This window comes from Corapipo altera, unplaced genomic scaffold, assembly GCF_003945725.1.
Source record: "Corapipo altera isolate COAL_440 unplaced genomic scaffold, ASM394572v1 2b, whole genome shotgun sequence".
Lineage (NCBI taxonomy): Eukaryota > Metazoa > Chordata > Aves > Passeriformes > Pipridae > Corapipo > Corapipo altera.
In genome coordinates this window covers 20,917,864-20,933,552 of record NW_020884874.1, presented here as the reverse complement: position 1 = coordinate 20,933,552, position 15,689 = coordinate 20,917,864, and the positions used below count along the sequence as shown (strand labels likewise).

The 15,689-nt window shown below is 38.6% G+C and overlaps 1 protein-coding gene across 1 annotated transcript in view; it reads right to left on the bottom strand.

The window, feature by feature from the left end:
• The window catches only part of PDE7B (phosphodiesterase 7B), a 173,238-nt gene that overhangs the window by 81,083 nt on the left and 76,466 nt on the right, over nucleotides 1-15,689 (bottom strand). The gene's annotated exons all lie outside the window — the stretch shown is intronic.

Below are 15,689 nucleotides of genomic sequence, written 5' to 3'. Positions count from 1 at the left end.
CGCCGCCCGCCCTCTGCGCGCCCTCAGCCCGCCGCCAGGCGCCGGCAGCCGGGGCGCAGCGGCTGGCGGGCAGGCGCGGAGCTGCCGCTCATGCCGGAGCGGCGCAGCGCCGGGACCGGGGGCGTGGGCTCGGGCCGGCGCAGCCCGGCAGCCGCGGGCAGAGGGGCTGCCCCGGCAGAGCCGCCCCTCAAACCCCGCTGGGCGCTACGGCGGGGGCGGATTGACTTTATCCCTGCGGCGATGCCATGGGGGAGCTCCCACCGCCCCGCCTTCCTCCTCGCTCGGCTGGCTACGGAGCCGGTGGGGGTTTTGGCCTCTTAGTCAAACCCCGCCGTCACCTCGGCTACCCTCGGCGGGAGAAGGGCGGTGATTCATGGGACGCTGCGAGGGCCGGGAGCGGAGCACAAGCCCCGCTGGCGGCGTGCGGTGCCCCCGCCTGCCCTGCGTTCGTACGCCCGCCCCGTCCGCGCCTGCAGAAGGGCAGCGAAGGTGACGGCTCAGGAGGGATCGGGGAGGAACGAGTTGCTGAAAGGAGGGTTTTGGGGGAGGGTGCGGGGTCCTCGTCGCTTCGGCTGCAAAACTCCACCTGAATGGGTTCACGTTAGGACACTGCCTGGTGGTAGCCATCGCTCACGGACTACGACGAGGAGAAAATTATTCATCACTAATCTTTAAAAACAAGGGAAAGGCGCCCGGGACAGTGCTGTGTCTCATGCAGCGGCAATGAGGTGGCGTGGTGGGGCTGTGCAGCTGTCAGCGAGTGCTTCCTCGGGATTGTGGGATGCCTCGGGCCAGGCCCTGCAACAGCACGGGCTCTTCCCTGGGATCCCTGACCCGGAGAGGCCATGCGATTTTCACAACTTTTATATTGCCTTTATACAATATATCCCTTTTAGCCTGCTGTTGGTACTGGTCTGTCCCTTAGTTGTTACTTTACTGAGTGTACAGCAGAAGGGTGGAGGGTGAGCTTTTGCACCAGCACTTAGTTTTCAGTAAATTGCAGAGGACTTATTTAGTTGGATTTGACTAAACATTATAATATTTCCTAGCATGCATAGTTAATGCATTTATCTTCTCCAGGTTACATTCAATGTTCTGCCATCTCTCCAGATGGAAAAGAAAACTGGCAAACAAGCAGGATCTTCCGTTACAGAGGAAGAGAAACCAAGAGAATGGACTGAAAATTAACACCCTTACATGTAGAAAACAGCGTGCACAAGCCTTTCCTCCTCACATCAACATAAGCAGCGTCAGCGTGCTGTTTCCCCTCTTATAGAATCCTCTGCCTTGCTTATCTTAATGTTCCAACCTCAAACTCACAACTTTAATGGTTTGCAAAAGTTTTGACTACAGACTGCAGTGCCGTATTATTAGCCTTAGTAGCTCTGTCTTGAAAATTGTGAAGCACTTCCAAAGTATTATACTATTGTTGTTGTCCTGATATTTTGCAGAGTCCTTTGCATCAGGATATCCTGACTCATAAAACAAAGGGGTTAAGAACAAAGAAAACAAATAGATGGTGCAGTACAGTAGCACAAGCATTAACACATTCCTACAATCTGTGGTTATAGAAAGGCAAATTTTATTGTTTTTAATTTCATATGGTTTCTTGAGATATTGTAGGTTTTTCATATTAGTGCATGTTGTGCAATTACTTTTTAAAGCAATATTCCTGTCAGAAGGGGATAAACCAGGCAACTGAAGTCCAAAAGACTTTGAAGATTCTTTGCCTACTGGGTGGTTTAAACCTTACACCCCAACTGATTAATTTTAGTTTTGAGCTACAAGGAATTGCAGTAACTTTTTTCAGTTATGGTTTTTCCTCTGTGCTTTGTGGTCCCCATTGGGGCAAAGAGCAGATGTGCCAGAGCACTGTGAAGTTAAGGCTGTCCTTCTGGCATTTCCAGCTTTACTGGATGCAAAACATGGTCAAGAAATTATTGGATGTGGCACTTAGTGCTATGGTTTAGTTGACAAGGTGGTGTTCTGCCAAAAGCTGGACTCAGAGGTCTTTCCTGACCTTGCTGATTCTATGATAAAAGATACAAGACATCTTGGAAGACAGTGTATTCACGGGTGCCCAGACCAATTTTTAGATTAATATCTGAATATTTAAGTGTTCAACAGAACTTAGCCACTAGCCTTCTTGGTAGCAGCAATAGCAATCTTCTGAGTTTTTAAAGTCTACACTACCTTTTTTTATCCTTAAATCTGTGAAACTTTTGTACGACCTCTAGTTGGGCCACTTGGGTATGTACCTGTCTTTGGATAGGATCAGGCAGCCAAAACTGAAGGATTGTTGTATTTGTTTTCACTTACAGTTCTACAGATGCAAAGCAGGAGGCCAGTCAAAAACCAAAGTGAAACTGAAATCTGTTGTTGTTATGGTTTCTGTATTTGGAGAAGCTACATAATAAACCTAACAGACAGTATGTATTTTTTTTTCTTGGAAAATTATGGTCAAATGAAAACAACTGTTCTAGGTAGGCTGGATTTTCTTTTTTAAATCCTGGCCAGTGTAAGGATCAGCAGTTGCAAATGAAAAAAAAGAAGTGTAAAAATTGTTGCTTGGCATTAATGGGTGTGTCTGTAAATTAATGCATCTCATTCTTAATAAACTTCTGCTTCACAGTTGTACTACAATTCAATGATTATTTATCCTTAATTCATCCAAGATTTTTCTGTAACTGACTTTCTTTTTGTCTTTTTTGTTATAAGAATGGACCCACATAAAAGCTGGTCACAGGAAAGCCTGGAAGATCTATGCTTGATTAGGAGAGTCTTTAGCATCCAAAATCAGCTGTAGCATCATTCTCAGAGACTTCTAATTGACAGAATGCTCAGATTTTGCAAGTTCTCTGTTTCTCTGACTTTGGTTGCGGTGTAGTGTTTTACCTAACTTGAAGATGTGACCTCAGCATCATGCTTTTCATTGCACTTGAGAAAAGCCATCAGAACTAAAAGATACTCCTACACAGCAATGTATCCAGCTGTTTGTGACTGCATTTTAAACAGTCTTTGAGCAAGCTCAGCTGACCTAAAACTTCTCTTTTGCATTCTCACTTCTAGCCAGACTTGAAGGAAATCATTCAACAGTGATGGATGGCTTTACTTCTACTAACTGCATTTCTATCTGACTCGGAGTTAAAGAAGCTGAAGTGATTATGAGAGAAATATGAATGTATTAGCTCTGGCCTTCATTCATCCTGAGAACCAATACCAAGCAAAAGGTGAACAGAATCATCTGAAAACATGACAAGGCAGTGCCTATTTTCATAGGTAGACAAGAGAACTGGAAAAGACTTGAGGAAAGGAATACTGTGGTGGGAGAAAAGGGAAGAGAGTAAGCTGGCAGATTAATAGCTGGTGTTTCATAATTAGTGTCTCTTAAAAAGTTTTATTTGTTTGCTTATTCACTCTGAAGTTATGTACTAAGAGCAGCAGCAGCAGCAGAATTGCATGCCAGATGGTAGAGGAAGTGCCTCGTGTATCTTTCCAGTCTACTGAAGCCTGCAGGGTCGTTGTTAACCCACTGCTCTGGTTTTCATTGCAAGTTCCTTTCTTCCCCTTTTTTCTTTTCCTTCCTTCAAAGAAAAAAGAGGGAGGGGAAAAAAAATAAAAGAAAAGCCATGGTTTAAACTGGCAATAGCACCATCCTTTTGGCTTTGAGCTATCCTGTCCTGTGCCAAATATACTGTCTCCAGCAGCTCTCCCACAACAAATCAGTCCAGACACACAAAAGCTATAAAAAAAGAATGGTGAAGAAAGGTCCTTGATTCTCTCCTTCTACCCCCCCATAGCCTTTTTCTTTTGCTTCCCTCCTCAAGCTTCATTCCCCAGAAATGGCCTCCTGCTTGCCAGTACTGTAAGTGATACTGGGACCTCCAGCCTGCTACTTTGCTGACAGCTTCCTTAGAGTACAGGCGCCTTTGTCTTTCTATATTAACAGACTATTGTAAAGCAGAAGTTATATTCTATTATTCCTCCCACTTCTATCTGATAGCTGATGTTTGAAAAAATGGCTCATAAATTATTAGAGTGGCAGATTCATTACTGTTGGAAACTTCTTCTATTCTCTCAGCTCACCCACAGCATTGCATTGTGACAAAACTTAGTAAGAGCACATTCCCAAACAGGCACCTGAAAAGATTTTATATAGTCTGTTTATACAGTGTATTATTTTAAAAATTGGAAAAGTACTCCAAATTTTTAAGTGATTCACAAACATTAAGAAGTCCAAATGTAGAGACCAGTTTCAAAGACTATCAGATACTGATTGTTCGAAGTGTAAAGCATGTGTCTTTAGATGCCACTTATTAGTGGAATTATCTTGAATCAGTAGTTGCTTGTGAAAAGTATGTCTTTGCCTCTGTCCTAGGGATCATAGAGCCATGCAGGGCCAATAGGCTAGGCCATTGCCTAGGGTTGGAAGGGATGCCATCACTAGGATCAAGTTTTGGAAGGCTTCAGGGGTGTGAGTTTAATATAAAAGAGAAGATTGCAAATGCACAGTCCTTACACATAAAGTAAAAACAAAAAATGATGCTGCACATTTGCAAGATGGCCTAAAAGGAGCAATAAAGAAAACGAGAATGCAAGTGAGTAACTTTTAGAAGGGACATGGGAAGAGAGTTCCTAAGAAGCTTGGAGAATATGACAGAAGAAGCATAAGCAGACAGAGTTATGTGGAGCTTGCAAGAATTTTTTCTAATGACCTCCTGGAAGGTTTCTTTCATCACTTTAAAAATCTTTGTATAATTTTCTTATTCTTTGCCCCACATTTGTCTCCTTCCAGATGTCTATTATTTTTAATTTCATTCTTACTAGTAAGAACAATTATTCCTAGTTATCTCTATCATTGCAATTACTTTATTAAATATGAAGAATTTTATATTTATGGGGGGACAGTTGCTATGTCTTTGCTCTAACTGGACATATTAAATTCTCTATCTCAGAACTTTTTTTTCCCAACTCTGAAATTATTTTAATATTTTTGCTATGAATTCTCAACAACTTTTCTTTGGCGCATACTCAAGGTACATAACAGAAGATTTTTTTTATCTGCTACCAACTCACTGTCAAGAGCAGTGATATTAGTTTGTAAGAGAATGGTTGGGTTTGTTATTGCCTGAGCTGCGCACGGCATCCTACCTTGAGAGTCTCACCTACTGGGCAATGTAGAAGACATGCAGTGGTCTTCTATGGGTTCATGGTAGTATTTTGTTTGTTGTCATCAGTTAATCAGACTTCTTGGAAAAAGGAGGAGTGAATACTGCTGGAGTTCTGTAGGGCAAGGAGCCAATTCCATTTTCATTCTTAGTGCCAAGTGATGTAGTAAACTTTTATGATTAGCAATTTGTACTACTAACTAAGCAAAAATGCTTTGAGTAAAGGAATAAACAGAAGTCCATAACTCATTGGAAACAGTGAGGTTATATAATATTTCCATTGCCCACTTTGGAAAATTAAAAGTTCAGCATACTGAATGTGATGCTTAAAATCTCCCACAGTAAGTGGCAAAATTCTAAATTGCTTTAAAGGAAATAACACATAGCAGAGAATAGACTCATCTCACCTTAATAAACTATAATAAGAAAGTAATAACCACAAGCTGAAAGAGAACTAAGGGAATTGCCAGCACTATATTTAACTGTGTTGCACAGTGTATCTGATGGACTCCATTAGTTTATTCCCTCCCTTAATTCTTACACACAAGCAAGATTTACCTGATTCAATGTAAAGTCAAGAAATTTAAGAAAAACTCATTGCCATCCTAAACTCATTGCAATGGGTTTGCAACAGATGCTTAATAATGAACTGGACTCATAGAGTGGGAGATTAAGAACACTGTATCTAATTGAAAATGTCAGTAGAAATCAGGTAGGCAGAAAATAATTACCTAGTCTTTGAGACATTGGACATGCTAGTCACCATCTTTTTGTAATAACCCTATGAAAAGAATAACTGCTGCATCCTACAGGATTCCTTTTTGTGAATAGGTGAAAAAAGGTGAAGTAGAAAAAGGGCCTAACCAGACGAGGGACACACGTTCTCTCAATACATAACTATTATTAAGTAACTGGATAGTCTCAATTAATTCAAAATTATTTCTGCTGTCTTTAAAGCTGAGCGTGTGCATACGTATTTTCTCAGCTGGGACATAAGCATCTAAAAATTATGCCAGAGGTTTGAAAGATAAAAGATGTGCCACATTTGAAGTGTTTCTTCTGTCACCTCTTACCTTAATGAGATGCCATGGGTGGCTCCATAGTGTATGGTATCCTTGCCTCTTTTGGTGTATAGAAGAGACTTCCAACAATGACTTTGTCTTTTTTTTCTTTTGAAATTATAAAAGTGAGTAGCTAAAAAATCTGCATTAAGTGATACCTTTTTAAGTTTAAATTTTTTTCAAAGAAAGCATAGTACAGTAATAATAAATGGGACATAAATATAAAAAATAAATACAGAGGATGTTAAGGCTTACTCCTTCATCTGTAAATCAGATATCACAAGATCTTTTAGGTTTCAAAATGAAGATGAAATAGTATTTGACTAGGAAAAATAAAAAATTAATACATATTTCTTAACTTTTTATACTTGTTAGATATTTGATGACTGTGCATATTAATGTTGCAGAGTATCTACTCATTGTGCTTCATTACCATGTCTACCCTTCTGCTCATGTTGTAACCACACTTTTTGTGTCTTTATTCTGCCTGCACATCAGCATTCCAGTGATGTAAATGTCCCAAAACTGATGTTATTTGCCCTTTCACAGAAGTAATACAGCCTCATTTCCTTCTTTGCATCTTGCATGACAGCAGTGAGTGCAGTTTGCTGTGGGGATGTACAGGAGATACAGCTGGGAAGTCGTGGGAAAGGTCTAACAATGATGCATAAATATCCTAGTGATAAACTAAAGCTCCCTCTGACCTAGTTTCTCATGACTGCAAAATCAGGCCATATTTACTGTAATCAAGCTCTTTGCATTTCTTACAAATGTGTTTGTGTAAATGTAGCTCCACTGGGATGAGCAGCTTTGGAAATCTGCTGTCGCCTCTGTCCTGGCATTTTTTCACTGTGCTCTCAAACTCCACTGATAATCATGCAAAGACATATTGGCTCTTTTCTTCACTACAGATTCCTCTTGAAATGTATTCTTGTTGATGATTCTGCAGAAGGGAAAAAGCTCTGAGTAGATATCCTAAGAGGAAAAGCTCTCTGTAACTGGTTAAAAACATCCACTAGATCTGCAGATGGAGGGGAGGCTTTCTGGAAAACCTGTTTCTCTCTGATGTATTTGGGTAGGTTGCTCTCAGTAATGCAGTTCCAACTGTAGTACACTTTCCAAGATATTCTGACCATATGTAAAATCATAAATGTTTTCCAGTGTTTCCTAAGATATCTGTTACATTTTTTTTTCCAATCCAGAAAATCACACATCATTTTGCAGGGCACTGCACAGTTCTTATGATAGCAATATTGTTAGATACACAGTAATTGTAAGATACATTTAAAAAGAACCCAAAATTGATCCAAAGCTTAGTAAAAGAGAAAACTCTTCAGGCTACTTTGAAAAGACAGTCAGGCAAGTACTGTACTGTATGCAGATTTTTCCCCAGACCTTAGCTTTGATCATGGTATTGACATCCATAAACATCTCTTTCCATCAGTAGCAGTGCAATTTCAGAAGTGTTCAGGCAGGATTGTTGGGAGAAAATTTCTGTCTCCCTTTCACTACCTGTTCAGTACTAGGGACTACATTTGCTTGTGCTTTATCTATTTTTCTGAGGTTTGCAATATCATATGCCAAGTCAACTACAGGGCATCACTGGTTACTTAGTCTCACAATTTTAAGACTTTTGGATTACTCTCTTTAGCTTGCCTTCTGCTGACAGAGATCCTCTAGAAATTAGAAAACCATTTTCAGCCCTGTTTGAGTGGGTCAAGAGCTAAATGTAAGAGTGATTGCTCCCACAAACAGTTTCTGCCAGTTGCAGTCTGAAGATGCTTAATTCAGAAACCAAGCTCAGATTGTTAGAATGACCAGGTGCCATCTTCTCTCTTTCATTGAAGTCTCTAGAGTTCTGATCACACTCAAAGAAGCTGACTGAAGGAGGTTGTGGTTTTCCATTAGCCAAGGAAAGAAAATTTCAGTGCTCAATACAGTGCTGATCTGCCAGGGACCATTGTGCTCTCCAGCTCTATATCCACTTTCCATACAGCTCAGTTCATGCTTTCGAGTGCTTTGAAAAGTGGACATGTTACAGAGAGTTTGTTACTGTGTATCAAAAACAGAATTTAAAAAAAAAATTCCAGAAAAATGGCCTAGTCTATCTTCTTACTAATGCTGGCTTGTTTTTAATGGAATATTCTGAATATACTAATTAAGTAAAATGGTTTGTTATTTTTATCAGGAACTTCTTATACCCTTCAATGAAACTCATTAAATAGTTCTTGCTGGTTTTTTTTAAGGTATAATATCAATGTTTAAGTAATACCAGATGAAATTGGTTTCAGCCACCACTAACTTTGGCTTTTCAGAAACGGAAAGAAATCCTTCAGTATTTCCAACTTCAGCTGGAACATTGGCACAGGCAACAATTTAGTAGGACTAGCATGCAAGGAACTGATGTAACTTTTACCAAATTTTGTGACTGTGTGGAAAAAAAAAAATCAAACATCAGTTTGCCTATCAGTCAATTAAACCACTGGTTTCCTATACCAATGAAGTGGAAAATGAACCGCATCTCCTTTGCTGACATTTGCCATCTATATCAACTGTTCTTTAAATGGCTAAATACCAGGTTTCCAACTATGCTATAACATGTGTTTGAGTAGGTCCAACAGGAAATACTTAAATATTTGTCTCATTTTTGCATTAACATAAACTTCCTTTCCTAGTCATATCATAAACAGAAGTGCATGCTCATCTAGGACTGCCTGATGGTTCCTTAATATTTTATTTTAAAAAGCACAGTTCCTTAGTTCAGAATACCATTCCTATCATAATAGTGGTAATATTAACAGTAGCAAGTTGGAAAGCTGAATTTGTTTTATGAAAATGTCAGACTTGGGTTTTATTAGAAATTAGAAATTAAAAGCAAATGTCCATCAGGCAGGACTTAAAAATTTACAATAAACGACCTCTGAGAAAATATATTTTTTCCTTTTGATGTAACAAGTATTCTGTTGAGATAACCTCAAAACATTGCATTATAATAACAGATCCTATAATCTGATATTTGAATAACATTTAACCTGGTATTTGAATTACATTTGAATAAACATGTTAGAATATTAAGGTCTAAATAAATTAACAAAACAATAGTGAAGGAAAATAACCAGAAAAGGTCAGAGTGTAATGCTGGTTGTTTTCTTAACAAAATGAGAAAAAAGAAGTAACTTTTCCCTCATAGAAAAAAGTTAATAATTTTTTTTAGAAAAAAAATTAAAACACTGTCTTTTCTGAGGCGATATTACTTCACTAAAAAAAAAAAGTCAGCTTGCCGCAGTTGTCTTGTTGAACATTTTGTATTTGAAAGTGTATGGAAGCAAGAGCAAGCACTGGATAATGTGAGTGCTAGAATGAGGATGCATTTGAGTAAAGAGCTGAGTGGCTTGCAGTTGTCTTGTATTTGGCACAGAAGAGAAGAAGACCTGATAACATCTCTGTAGCACTCAAATATCTTTGAACCAACAGTGGTAAAACCCCCAGCCTTAGTGGCTCTGCAGTTTATGTCCTTTCCTGTGGCTAGACCAATGGACATGATGTACTGAGGTAAGAGGGATGGGCAGAAGTTTTCCTGTTAAAGCAAAGTTAAAAAATGAAGAGATGAACAGGAGAAAATGAGTGGTAAAAGAGAATCATAGAATAGTTTGGGTCATCTAGTCCAACCCCCTGCAATGTGCAGGGACATCTTCAGCTAGATCAGGTTGCTCAGAGACCCATCCAGCCCAACCTTGAATGTTTCTGGGAGTGAAGGATCCACCACTGCCCTTCTGGGCATATATACCTATAACTATATAACTTCAGTGACTGGTAGCTATTATGTATAGTGAATGACTTTTTTTTCTTTTTTTAATAAAAAGAAAGAAATAAGGAAAGGAGCAAACATTTATTAAGCAGGTGATAGTTTTCTAGATAAGATAAAAAATGTTAACGTCAGAGTTTATGTATTTAAATATTAAAGGCAAATAGAAGTTTTATTTAACATAAAGCGAAATATAATTTTCCTAATAACTTTTTTTCTTTATTACTAAATGCCACTATACCTCAGTGTGTACGTGGGAGTACAAATCATTTGAATTAGATAATAGAGTAACAGATGTCTTTGCTAGATATTGTACAGACAGGTCCTAATTATCATTTAAAGGTCAGTGTAAGAAACGGGGAGACTTTCACAACGCCAACTAGTTTACTTAGCCTTCTACTCTGAATCACTGTGTCAGAGAGTCTAGGTCTTCCCTTTGACTTAAAGAAGAGACGTGAGAAAACAGATAGATAACTTAACCAAACAAGTTTTGTGCAGATACTTGAGTAAGCTGATTATACCCTAAATTACAGTAATGCCCACTGGAGTAGCACTTGACACAGACCAGAGGCCCTATATTGTAACATTTGCTGTTTAACCATTGCTTAGTATAATTCATTGTATCTTTGGTAGAAATCCAAACAACCAAACTTTCTTTATTTTTGTTTTGCCATTTAAAATGTTCCATTGCTTTATAAAGAAATATTGGAATCATCTGTGCACTCTATTTTCTGCTGAGATCAGAAGTAGGAGGAGAATGGTGCAGAAGGTGCTTCCAGGGAAGAGAATCTCATGAGAAAATTCTGATCTTAGATTTTCTGCCTGAATTCCAAGATACTAATACAAATTGAAACATTCAGAATTTAAATTTTTTATTTTTTTTTTAAATAAAATGGACTCACCAAAGGTTTTGGGGTTTGGCACTTATCTACTAAATGTATTGACAGTATTGCTTGAAAAGTGTTGATTTTGCAAATTCAGTCTCTGAAGCTGGAGAAAACGCTAACAGTAATGGCTGCATGAATATTTGTGAATTGGTAGAATAACCCAAACAGTTTTGTTTTCAGCAGTTTTCATAATATCTGTTCTTATTAAAAGGGTTTCACGGTATTGATGGCATTCTGTCAATTCTCTTCTCCTTTATACAGTCCTTATGTGAAAACAAAGTAAAATGAGCCATGCTTTTGTAGTGGTCTTAACATTTCTACAGGTGTCAGCTCAAGAGTATCCAAAAGATCTGTCACACATTACACATACTCTTAAAAAGTAATTTACTTCTTTTCAGAGCAGATACAAATTCAGCTCTTTGGTCTATCACATTCCCTGTGCAATACTAAGAAATCAGTTTTAATCCCTTTGGCTATATCTAAGCTCTATGACAAAGTCCAGGGATGTAAGGTGCAAAAGTACATGTTGCACTGGATAACGTTGGTTGATAAGGAAACCAGAACTAAGTGGCTTGTGGCATCTGTCACATTGTATAGATGTGACTATTTTCTTTGGACCATATGGGAATAGTGTTACCTTTTTTCACAGGAAGAAACTAAATATAAATGTTAGGAATAATGAACTTTTAGCATACTGTAATAACAGAGGCCTTATACCTCTTCTTAAACATGTGTATTTTTAAGGACCTGTCTCAAACATAGCTGCATACATATAGGTTAACAGTTGGACTTGATGATCTTAAAGGTCTTTTCCAGCCTAAAGGGTTCTGTGATTCTGTGATTCTGGACTATCAAGATTTATAGCTATCTGGTCGCTCTGAGGATTCAAGTGCAATTGGCAAGACAGTACATATAATAAATGCATGTTGAAATATAACACTATTAGCCAGGTTCAGAAATGCTGGTGGTTTTCTCAGGGAGTTGAGGAGGAGTTCATCACTTTGCAATGTCCGTGAGTCATGCCAGGTAGCACTGGCAGCCCTGCATGACCTTGCAAGGTGCTGTCTCCCCAGCTAACCTCCAGGCCTGAACATCTCCTTTTTACAGACACGTGAGCAGCCTTTCCCTGGGCCGGGTGTGTGCAGGGAGGGAGTACTTGCAACCACCCCTGAAGTCCTTATCAGGGACAATGTTCAACTGATGTTATGTATTGTTGTCTTATTGGCCAGCACAGTTACGATTGTTTATGGGTGTTTATGGTTGACAAAACATGTCTTGCATCTCTAGTTACTTGTATTATGAACAAGTATTTAAAAGTTTTCAATTTTTTTTTCAAAATAAACATTTGAACATGTTTTTTTCTTTTATTATTTGTACTGTCTTGCCAATAATACCTGGGCTATTAGGTAAAGGTACAGTTGCAAACTACAGTAACAGCTATAAGATCTGCTGTTCACCCATAGCTGAAGTGTGAACAGTACTGAAAAGGGCTGGATATAAACACTATTTGTACCTATGTAACTCGAATATATTATGAGGGAAAATTTAAAATAATGTTGTGTCGAAACCAGTATTTTGATCAAAAAAGTGGGATAAGGATTAATTCTGGTCAGAACAATGGGATAAGGACCCATTCTAAGAGTCATCTATCATTGTCACAAGTGAAAAAGGCCACAGCTACTTTATGACCTTTATTGTTTGGGAGAAGTAATTTCCCTTAATGTAACATCGGGAAGAGTGCTTATTTAATTCATCTTTTATTTCAGCCCTGCCGTGACTGACAGATGAATTGAAAGGTCGCAGCTGGCAGCCACAGCCCACACTTGCACCCTGGCCCATGTTGGGCAAAGCTGTGAGCCTGACTGCAGGCTGAGATGCTCTTGGAGTCAGATGTGACCAGAAGTTGCTGTCTCTGGCTTATTGCCAGCACTGTGTGCTGCAGCACTGAAGTAATCTGCAACAAATCTTTGCCTTTTCACCTAAATACCAAAAAAGTGCTGTTGCTGTTGTGATGAGCCAGTTTGCTCTGCATCACAAGTGAAGGGACATGTATCTCTTCAACATGAGGTATGCTGTGAAGCAATAAGACAGGGAGGCAGAAATTCCTGTGTGTGATTTTTCCATTCCAACTGTGTGTGACCTTGGGTGGGAAGAAGATCTTCCCATTTCCTCTGAAAGTAATGGTGTCTTGTTCCTCAGAAGAGTTTATGTGTGGGAAAAGGCTTTGTAAAGTTGTCATTTGGAATATCTGTAAGCAGTTTCAATGCATTTCTTTCACACATGCTATTTTCCACATTTCTGAAGACACCTTACTTTGTTGTTAAATTACATAAAACTCCTCCAATTGTACTACACTAAAAAGCATTTAAATTTATTATATCCCTTTTCATTATGATTCAGTAGATTGTAAAACCTAGAAGCTGTAGGTTTCTACAAGGACTGCTGATTTGTTTGTCCTGATTCCACACAATCCAGTTAGAAGCATCCAAAATTAATTGATTTTCAGGAACAAATGAGTATCTTCTGACTAAAAGGGTATCTATTTAATATGTTGCATGTTGGTATCATCAAATCATAGCCTGAGGTTTTAAGTTATGGTGGAAAAGATATAATAGCTGAGGAAAAGGTATCATTGTTCCTTAAGGAGCCAAATTGCCTTTTCAAATATGTGGTATCATGTTTCTTGGCTAGACTAATTCCTCCCATGTCATGGAATATTATCTGCATTCTCAGAGCATGTCCAATGTAGTGATTTTTCTCTATTATACCATGTAAAATGCCTTTTACATACACAATATAATACCTTGCATTTACTTATTACTACACAATGAGCACTGTATATTTTCTAGAAAACATCTGTGCCCTCTAATGCTTACATATGTGAAATAGGTATGTGTGCAGACATGGCAAGGCAAGCCAACATATCCACTTCTACACATGCACTTGTGGGACATTTGAGAATTAAAACCATAAATATCAGACAATATGCAACTCCTTCTCTACACCTGTAGCTGCATTACCTATGACCATTGTTAAAAAATAAAGATTGGACTTGAATTGCAATCAAGTGTTTTTAAATTCCCTTTATTATTCTCTAATCGGAACTGGCTGTTTTTAGACATGACATACATTGGATATCTGACTCTTCATACATGTGAGCCTTCTCAAAGTCTTATTACCCTCTCTCATTATTAATCCTCCTCACTGAGGAGGAAACTCTTGAACTGATCATCTGTGGGTCTGTTCTAGTAAACCAACAGGAATAGCTTATTTCATTCATAAGAGGTATTTACATTGCCACATTATATTTTGCAAGCTGAAAAGAGTTTTCAAAATGCCTGTGTCTTTCTGCTCATTGTCAGGAAGCCTCAGACATAAACATTCTTACTGTGGACATATAAAGACACAAAAGAGGTAAGGAGAAAGCACACTGCCGCGCTGGCCATTCAATGTGCTATCTGTGAAGAGAATTAACCCCTCTCAGTATTGTGCAATAAAAGTTTCTTGGTTAGATCTGAGATCCCTCATTTGTACTCTTCAACCAGTTTTCCCAAGACCTTTCTATGCCTTATTGTCTCCTGCCTTCTTTCCTTTTCCTAAATGAAACTCCTTCTTAGTGATTTGATGGAGTGAGAGAATATAGTTAAAGGCTTCAGAAGTAGGAACTTTTTTATTATGAAGTTCCATAATTTCTTTTATAAATTTATTTTATATGTTGGATCTATGCATAAAACATGCCTAAACAAGCTTAGGATCTATATGAATCTTATTTTGGCTCAGTACCAGTCTCTTACAAACTTTTCCCCATTTCACTCATCAAAAACAACCTAGAACTTCAGCCAGAGTTATCTATTTCCATATTCATCCTATGATGGAAAAAGCTTACAAATATTAACAGCTATTCCATAATGATAAGAGAGGGAAATTAAATACCTCCAAATAGCTCTAGCAGATTTTAATTATTTTTCCCTCATATAAACCTAAGGAATTAAAACAAATCCCATTTAGATAGCCCAAGTTTCAGGGGACAATTAATGACAGAAACAGCAATTACAGGAAAGGCTACCTCAAAGAACCTGCGTTCCACATCAGTAACAAACTGTTACTGATGAATCAAGAAGATAAAGCTACCTTTACGGAAAAACGGGAAAGGGTCTAAAAACAGATATTCCAGTTAACAATGGGAAAATATCTGGAGAAAAGCCAAAGTCTCATTTATTTGTGCAGCCTTTAGGAAAGAAAATATTGTAATGTATGGTTGCCATGCTAGGAATACGAGAAAGCAAATTAGCAACCGAAAGGCCGTTCAAACCAAAATCTATCTTTAAAGATAGCATATAGGATTTCTAGAATTTGTATGTGATGAAGCTTTTATAATGCTTGTGTGGATGGTTTGAGGATGTTTATTATGAGAAACACAAAAGTGTGGTTTAGCATATGAAAGAGAGTGAGCACAGTAGGTAATCTGACTTCCTGTCACATGATTGAGCCAAGCATTAAAGGAAAAGAGGTATATCAATTTTCTGGTGGTGCGAAATGAGAGGGACAAGGCTACTGGGATCTGCAGCTGACCCAGACAAGAGGAATTACTTTGTTTGTTACAACTTTTTGGGCTTTCATGTATTTGTTTCCCTGGGGACAGGAGCTAAAACCTGTTGTGTTGTGATAGTCCTTGACTTCCTGGAAGGAACAGATAGCCCACTAGATGACTAATTGCCTCAGCACACTGGGGTGGCCAAGCTCACTATCTCCTAGAATCTCCTGGGTC